Source organism: Podarcis melisellensis, assembly GCF_964234715.1.
Source record: "Podarcis melisellensis genome assembly, chromosome: 1".
Lineage (NCBI taxonomy): Eukaryota > Metazoa > Chordata > Lepidosauria > Squamata > Lacertidae > Podarcis > Podarcis melisellensis.
Genome location: NC_138528.1, coordinates 78,975,530 through 78,984,488, shown reverse-complemented (window position 1 = coordinate 78,984,488; position 8,959 = coordinate 78,975,530).

The following is an 8,959-nucleotide window of genomic DNA, read 5'->3' as shown; positions in this document are numbered from 1 at the left end:
TGATTAAGCTATAATTTCAGACCCCGGACTTAATGATCTTATGCCCACCCTTCCTTTTTGACAGCCACGTGGAGCACGCATATTTAATCTCCTTCCTCCGTCATGTTTTACATGTTTTACAACTGCTGATTTACACCCCCGCTTTAATAAAGAGATACTTGGATGGACTCTGCAAGATTGGGAAAGAAAAAGCGATTGATATGCGTGGTGTGTGCGATATAACATTGTGCCGCCAAATGGCGACGTGGAGTCCCGTTTTTCTCTACCAGTCTTCCCTGTTTAAATTTGCAAAGCTTTAAACAGAGACGCTTCTTGGATCATGTGTCTAGAATCCAGCCAGACTGTAAGCATATGCAGTTTTGCGTTTTAAATTTCAGTCACGGGACCATCATGGTGTCAAGCGTAAAACAGGATTTGTTTCTGCTGCGCTGATGGTAAATAAGCGCTACTGTAGTTTGTTGTAAAAAAAAAAAGGAAAAAAAGATGACGTGTTTTTAGAAGGAGAAATAATGAAATGCATACTTGTAACCGTGCACCTGCTTTGTCAGCCACTCCCTTTAACTATAAACTTCTTCTCCTTCTTCTTTCTTCTTCTTTTAAAAAAAGGTTGTTGCAGTGACTAACCATGCCCTGGCATGCCTATTCTGGACCAAACGCTGGTGTAGGGTTTGACTGTTGCTGTCTCCATCATTTGCTGTTGTCAGGTAAGGGTCAGGGCCTGGGCCTGGACTTTGGTTCCACGGCACAATCCTGACAGCACCACTGATTAATTCTATAATACCACCTCCCAAGCTATTTCATCTCTCTCACTTCTCTTTCTATTTCATTTTCTGCTGCTAGAGCTTTGGAATTTGGGAAACAAAGGACTCAGACCCTTACATTTTTTATATATAATGTGTGTGTGTGTGTGTGTGTGTGTGATTTATAAGATTTTTTTTCTAGTGCATTATTTTGGGAGGTGTTTGTCTAGATCAGGGGTCAGCAAACTTTCTCAGCAGGGAGCTGGTCCACTGTCCCTCAGACCTTGTGGCACACATTCTACTCATGTAAAAACACACTGATGATTAATGTTTAATAGGTTATTGTATTTTAGTGTTCTATTGGAAGCCGCCCAGAGTGGCTGGGGAAACCCAGCCAGATGGGCGGGGTATAAATAATAAATTATTATAATATTATTATTAAGATTTCCGGACCATCCGTGGGCTGGATTTAGAAGGTGATTGGGCCGGATCTGGCCCCCGGGCCTTAGTTTGCCTACCCATGGTCTAGATGAGCAGCTCCTTCTTCAAGTATTGCTACAAAATGGTGTGAGGTGATGTGGGCTCTGAATGGCTGCTAAGGAAAGAGCCTTTTCAGTGGTGGTGCTCAGTTGCAGAATACACTCCACAGACAGCTCACATGCCACCTGTGTTGTTGCCTTTTTGGTGCTAGTCAAAGACCTTTTTATTTTCACTGTCTTTTTGTTAATGGAAGGTATAAAATAAAATAAATATTTCAGTATGCCAACATTATCACAATAAAAACAGACACTAAAAGCTTGGTTGTGAAATTATTAAATAAGCCTAACCTTCTTTTGTAACAGAATCATATTTTTGCATTACAGTGGTACCTCAGGTTACATATGCTTCAGGTTACATACGCTTCAGGTTACAGACTCCGCTAACCCAGAAATAGTGCTTCAAGTTAAGAACTTTGCTTCAGGATGAGAACAGAAATCGGACTCCGGCGGTGCCTAAGCAGCAGGAGGCCCCATTAGCTAAAGTGGTGCTTCAGGTTAAGAACAGTTTCAGGTTAAGTACAGACCTCCAGAACGAATTAAGTACTTAACCTGAGGTAACACTGTATCTCTTTCATTTGTTGGTTTAAGCTGACCTCAGCATTATTAATATTTTCTTGCATTTCACAACAATACTTCACTTATATGTGCTACAAATACACTGCGTGTTATCCAGGGATTTTCTGAAAGAAAAAAAAGGTGCCAGTACTCATAATGAAGTTGTTACAGTAAGTGCCACACTTTTAACATGGGGGGAGAGGATAAAGCTGCCAGTACTCTTGAGTACCCCCAGAAAAAGCACTGGTGATATCCAATGTTAAGCCCAATTTGCACTCTATATTTAAAGCAGTACCATGCCACTTTAAAGAATCATGGCTTCTCCCAAAGAGTCCTGGGAACTGTAGTTTCTTAAGGGTGCTGAAAGTAGTTAGGAGTCAATTCGCAGAGTTCCATAGAAAGAGGCTTAGAGGATTTGATTTTTAAACCACTCTAAAAACTGTAGCTATATGAGGAGAATAGAAGTTTCCTAACTGCTATCAGCACCCATAACAAACTTTGTGCTCCAGGATTCTTTAAGGGAAGTCATGACTCTTTAAAGTGGTAAAATACTGCTTTAAATATATAGCGCAGATGTGGCCCAAGTTACACTCAGCGTAGAGCTATTGAGACCAATGTACTTCCTTTGCCAATTTTTATGTGTAGCTGTGATAGAATAAGAGCTCATTGCTTGCCTCTCTCTACTTAGTCTCCAACAGAGAGACCACCTGCCTAATATTGGTCTCCAAGAAAAATGATGCAAACACTGCACGCTTTTAAATTTCAGTCTCCAATTAGTGTCCAAGCATAATTTATTTAGCCCCAATACAAATTTGTAAGATGTTTCTCCCCTTCTTCTGCACTCCAAGTAAGGCTTAGCTCTGGCCTCTGGTCCAGCAGCTTTTATGTCCTGGTCTATATTTATGATGCTTCCTAACTTGTTACCAGCATCTGTTTCTGTTGTCTAAATTGCTAATAAAAACATTGGATAAATTCATTTCAGTATTGATGTTGCCTGTCCCTTTTCACCTAGATCACCTGCCATATTATCCTTATGTTATCATTAATTATTAAACATGTGCCCCTAAATCTCTAGTCTGGATAGAAATCTAAATTTCTAGAGCCTCTGGAGCAGGTTTGGATGTGCTGGGGTACAAGGAGGAGAAGGCCATTGGATTTCACTTGTAATATCGGTTTGGGTTCAAGGTTTAAAAGAAAATGTAATTAATCATCATTATCACCACCTTTCAAAAATATTTTGCTTTCTTAATTTGCACCCTATGAAAAACAAACAAACTTCCCTGTACCTCCGGTCAGATAAAGCATTTACCTCTCTTATATAATACAGAGGTACCTCGGGTTAAGAACTTAATTTGTTCTGGAGGTCTGTTCTTAACCTGAAACTGTTCTTAACTTGAAGCACCACTTTAGCTAATGGGGCCTCCTGCTGCAGCTGCGCTGCCGCTGCATGATTTCTGTTCTCATCCTGAAGCAAAGTTCTTAACCCCAGGTAATATTTCTGGGTTAGCGGAAGCGTATGTAACCCAAGGTATCACTGTATGTGTTATCATTTTTCCATGACATCAAATGCCACCCTATAGCTATTGTATAATAATTTCCTCTGTTAGCTGCAGCTGTTGTAAGAAAAGAAACACCCTTTTGAAAATAAATACCTGAATTTTCAAAGACTTACTATTATGCAGGTAATTAAAAAACATTTAGTTAATGAGATGCAGTTAAGATTTATCTCGTTTGACAGTGCCAAAAATTTACAACGACATTTCCCTGCAAATATACACACATTAGTTTTCATGTGTGTGCTGTTCTGAGTGAGAGCAGTTACAGATTTTTTAAATTTAAAAATCTAGCCTAAGTTCCTTGCGATGAAGTTTAACTGTCAACAGTGCAGCTTTGGGGACAAAAGTATGAGTGCCGCAAGAGTGAGCAGCAAGAAATCCTCCAAATAATTTCTACACTGTTCCTTTAGACCACCAGCAACAGCAGCTTGCGGACCTCTGCCTGGGTGGGCATACTCTTGCAAGTGAGTTTAATGGGTTTAAACGACTTGTCCTAGAATGTATAACAAAGAGAAATGCCAAATGCATTTTGTCCACCAACTTAAGCTTAAGTGGTCCACCAACTTAAGCCTGTTAAAATGTGTTCAAATTTTGGGGTGTTTAGCATAATTTGTAGAAACAGGAGGAGGAAAGCACTGATTGTGATGCTTGAAGAGCCTAGCTGTTTGGAGTGCAAAAGTGACATTCTGTACCTGCTTGTGTTTCTCTAATAAATACATGTTGGATGATAGCCAATGCTAATCATAGTCAGAGTAGACCCACTGAAGTGAATGGGTATGGGAGTTAGTTGGATATCATCAGCTCTCTTTGAATTGAAAATTGCTCCAGTTGTAGCCCTTTGAAAGAGAGGGCCATGTAAATGCATTCATGAAAAGATTCCGCTTTCCCATTCACCACTTCCAATTTTATTTTTCCTTCTTTTCTATAAACCTGATGGATTGTAGCCAGTGCTGCAGTTCCATTTGCACAGTGGACTTCCGTATGTGCAACAGAACTACCCCTCCCTCTCCAGCTGCGTCCCCTTGTGTGCCTTGAAAATCTTCCGCAGAGAGTTGGGAGAGGAGAAGGGGAAGTCCCATTGTGTGAGTGAAAATCCACTTGTATCCACCATATAGCCAGGTTCTGTGGATGGCTTACAGACTATTAACAACACAACATTTAAAGGATGGAAATCAGGGCTAGCCCAGGAAACTTTGCCACCTGAGGTGAATCACAATAATGTCACCTCGCCTTGACGGGGAAGCAAGGGCGAGTGAAGACCTAGATCTACATCAGGATCTGCTGTCCCTGTGGATTCTGCTGCCTGAGGAGGTTTCCTCACCATGCCTCATAGGTAGGTCAGCCTTGATGAAAATGCATGAAACCCAATTAAATATAAACAAATCAAAACAGCTTCAAGCAGCACAAACACAGAAACTAGAAACACTTTGAAAGCAGCAAGTAGAATAGATGTAATTAAAAGAGAATTAAAAGAGCCCAGTAGAACAAAAAGTCTTCACATAAAAGATAACAGGGTGGGCACCAGGCAAGCGTCTCTGGAGAGGGCATTCTACCAGTGGGGTGGCACCACCAGGAAGGTCCTATCCCTGATCACTTCTTGCCTTGGGAGCTGCTGAAGAAGGGACTCTGGGGAAAGGTTTGTTTGGTTTTTACATTGCTTTGTGTAAAGCATCCTGAAGTTATTTAACAATTTTTAAAAATCAACAGAAACATACAGTGGTACCTTGGTTTACGAACTTAATCTGTTCTGGAAGTCTGTTCTAAAACCAAAACCGTTCTTAAACTGAGGTGGTCTTTCCCTAATGAGGCCTCCCGCCGCCGGTGCCCTTCCACCATTCAGTTTCCATTCTTAGACCGAGGTAAAGTTCTCAAACCGGGACACTATTTCTGGTTTTGCGGAGTTTGTAAACCGAATCATTCTTAAACCAGACTGTTCTTAAACCGAGGTACCACTGTATATAGAAACAATGTTCAAGTCCTACACAGTTACAGTCTGGAGAACAAATCTCTGCATGTGAGAAGGCAATCCTTCAAGTAGCCTGGCTCAAAGCTATTTAGGACATTACATTTTTTAAAAAAAAAAACCAACACATTGAATTTGAATTGTAAACAATCAGGGAGCCAGTGCAAATGGCAAAGTGCTGGTATGGTATGATTGTATATATCAAACCCTGCCATCAGCATATCCCCTCTATTCAGGATCAGTTTCAAAGGCAGCTCCACATACAATGCAAATGGGAAATTATAGCTAATGTGATAAAAGGTGCTCTGAGCCACCTGAGCCTCAAGCAACAATAGTAGATTTAAGTGTACCCCCAAGCTACAAGCCTACTCCTTTAAGAGAGAGAGCCCCCATTCAAAGCAGGCTGAACATCACCTAACTGGGTAGACAAGCTTCCAACCAGCAATACTTCTGTCTTACTTTATTGGCCCTCATCCAGTCTGGCACTGGTTCAGAATGCCTCACCTGATCATGATACTAAACTGGATATCAACTGCACACACCCAGAGGGCCTCTCCCAGTGATTTCAAGTACCGGTAACTATGAAATAGATGGGGGAGGGACAAAACAGAGCTCTCTGAAATCCCACACTGTAATCTCCATGGGGTAGAAGGATAATTCTCCAGCTGACTGGTTTGGCCACACTGGATACTGGGCTGCAGGGGGTGTCACAACAGTGCTATAGAACAGAATTCAAAAGGCAGGGGCATACACTGAATTTTAGCATCACATAGAGTACTGTTGAAATTAGAGAGCCTAAAGTCTGCCACTGCCTCCAGATACACATTCTGGAATCAGTTAAAGGTAAAGGGACCCCTGACTGTTAGGTCCAGTCGCAGACGACTGGGGTTGTGGTGCTCATCTGAGGGAGCATCATTCGAGGGAGCCGGTGTACAGCTTCCGAGTCATGTGGCCAGCATGACTAAGCTGCTTCTGGCGAACCAGAGCAGTGCACAGAAACACCGTTTACCTTCCCACCGGAGCAGTACCTATTTATCTACTTGCACTTTGACATGCTTTCGAACTGCTAGGTTGGCAGGAGCAGCAACGGGAGCTCACCTCGTCGCGGGGATTCGAACCAGCGGCCTTTTGATCAGCAAGCCCTAGGCTAACTGGAATCAGTTAGGTAACAGCAGAAGCACTGCCACGCAATATTTCCAACCCCCAACTCAGACAGTGTCTCCAGGTGGATGCCACAGTGATAAACACTACTAAGATGTCAAAGAACGAAAGGGACACATTACCTGCCATCTCTGTTGGCAAAACATGGCAACGAAAGTAGTTTCTGTTCCAAAACTGAATCTAAAGAAAGAAATTTATCTAGAAAAGCAGTGTCATCCGACAGCTAAGAACTATCCTGTCTAACATGTTGCCCTGCAAGGCTGGTCCAGGACGTTTTGCTGTCCTGGGCCAAAATGAAAATGCTATGCCCCACCAGAGAGGCAGTGGCAGTGGGTGGGTGGGCATGTGTGTCATGGTGGGTTGGTGGCAGCAGGCAGATCCACCACCAGGGGGCAACAGCCTGAGGCGACTGCCTCACCCCGCATCATGGGCCAGGAAGGGGATGTTACCCAGGAAGGGGATATTTGTAACTGGCCTATAGTTCAGGAATGGAGAAAGAGTGGCTTGCTGTGGCCAACAGAATTTTTGTTGCTATATTTATTTATTTACTTATATCCCACCTTTTTCCCAGACCAGGACTCAAGACGACGTACATAAATTAAAACAACACAGATAACATCAGAAGGCTAGAAACATATAGAAGATAATAGTTTTAAAAAGTAATTAAATGAGAATAGAAGTTAAACAAAATAACAATCTATTAAAAAACAGATATAGTGCTACTTCGGTTTTCAAGCATCTTGTAAGCCGAATGTTTCAGTTTTTGAACGCCGAAAACCTGGAAGTAATTGCTTCCATTCTCGAATGCTTTTCGGAAGTTGAATGGCTTCTGCTGATTCCACCCCCCCCCCATTTTCTCAATGGAAATTGCAGGCGGCCCTTTGCACCTCGTTTTTTGAACATTTCAGAAGTTGTACGGTCTTCCGGAACAGATTACATTCGAAAACCGAGGTACCTCTGTATATTAAAATGCAGATAGGAAAAGAATAAAAAGGTAAAGATACCCCTGCCCGTTCGGGCCAGTCTTGTCAGACTCTAGGGTTGTGCGCTCATCTCACTCTATAGGCTGGCAGCCAGCGCTGTCCGCAGACACTTCCGGGTCACGTGGCCAGCGTGACAAGCTGCATCTGGTGAGCCAGCGCAGCACATGGAACGCCATTTACCTTCCCGCTGTAAGCGGTCCCTATTTATCTACTTGCACCCGGAGGTGCTTTCGAACTGCTAGGTTGGCAGGCGCTGGGACCGAACGACGGGAGTGTACCCCGCCGCGGGGATTCGAACCGCCGCCCATGTGATCGGCAAGTCCTAGGCGCTGAGGTTTTACCCACAGCGCCACCCGCGTCCCAGGAAAAGAATACAGCACTATTTAAAAGTCCTATCCTTAAACGAGTCCGTTGCGAAAAGCTTGCTGGAATAAAAAAGTCTTTCCAACATACAGCGTGTTACAATAATCTGAAGAGGATGTACCTAAGGTGTGTGCCACTGTGCCTAGATCAGATATTTCCAGGAATGGGTAGCACTTCTGCCCTAGTTATAACTGTGCAATGCATTCCTGGCGATTGCAGAAACCTGGGCATCCAGACTCAGAGCTGAATCAAGCACATCCAAACTATGAACCTACTTCTTCATGGGGAGTATTAGCCCATCCACCACAGGCTGAATTCCTATTTCCTAATTTGGCTTCTGACTAACTCGTATGGATTAAATTTCAATTAGTTTGCTGTTATTCAGTCCATTATTGATTACAGACACCAGTTTGGAACCAAGACAGCTTCTTTAGATTTAGATGAAAAGGATAAATAAAGCTGGATGTTATCAGCATACTGGTGACACTGAACCCCAAAACTCCCAATGATTTTCCCCAGTGGTTTCGTGTAAACATTAACTAGTACGTGGGACAAAACAACATCCCGAGGGACCCCACAGGCCAATGGCCAAGGTGTTGAACAGGAGTCCCCTAGCACCACCTTCTGGGTTCGCTCCTCCAGAAGGAGACAGAGCCACTGTGAAACAGTTCCTCCAAGTCCTATCCCAGCAAGGTGGACCAGAAGGATACCATGGCCAATGGTAATCAAAGGCTGCTGAGAGGTCCAGCAGAACCAACAGGAACTGACTCACCCTGTCCAATTCCTGGCTAGGTCATCCACAAAGGTGACCAAAGCCATCTCTGTTCAATAACCGGGCCTGAAAATGAATGGAAATGGATCTAGATCAGTGGTTCCCAAATGGTGGTCCATGGACCCCAAGGGGTTCACATAACCCACCCAGGGGGCCTGTAGCACCATTCACATAACAAAAACTACCATAAAGATATCAAAATTTTCAAAGTAGAGGGTCCATGGCTTTCGAAAAATTGGGGGGGGGGTGCAGTACTTAGCTGATTGGAAACCAACGATCTCCTGGAGCTGAGATGCCACCTCATGCTCCTTTACCTTGCCCAGAAAT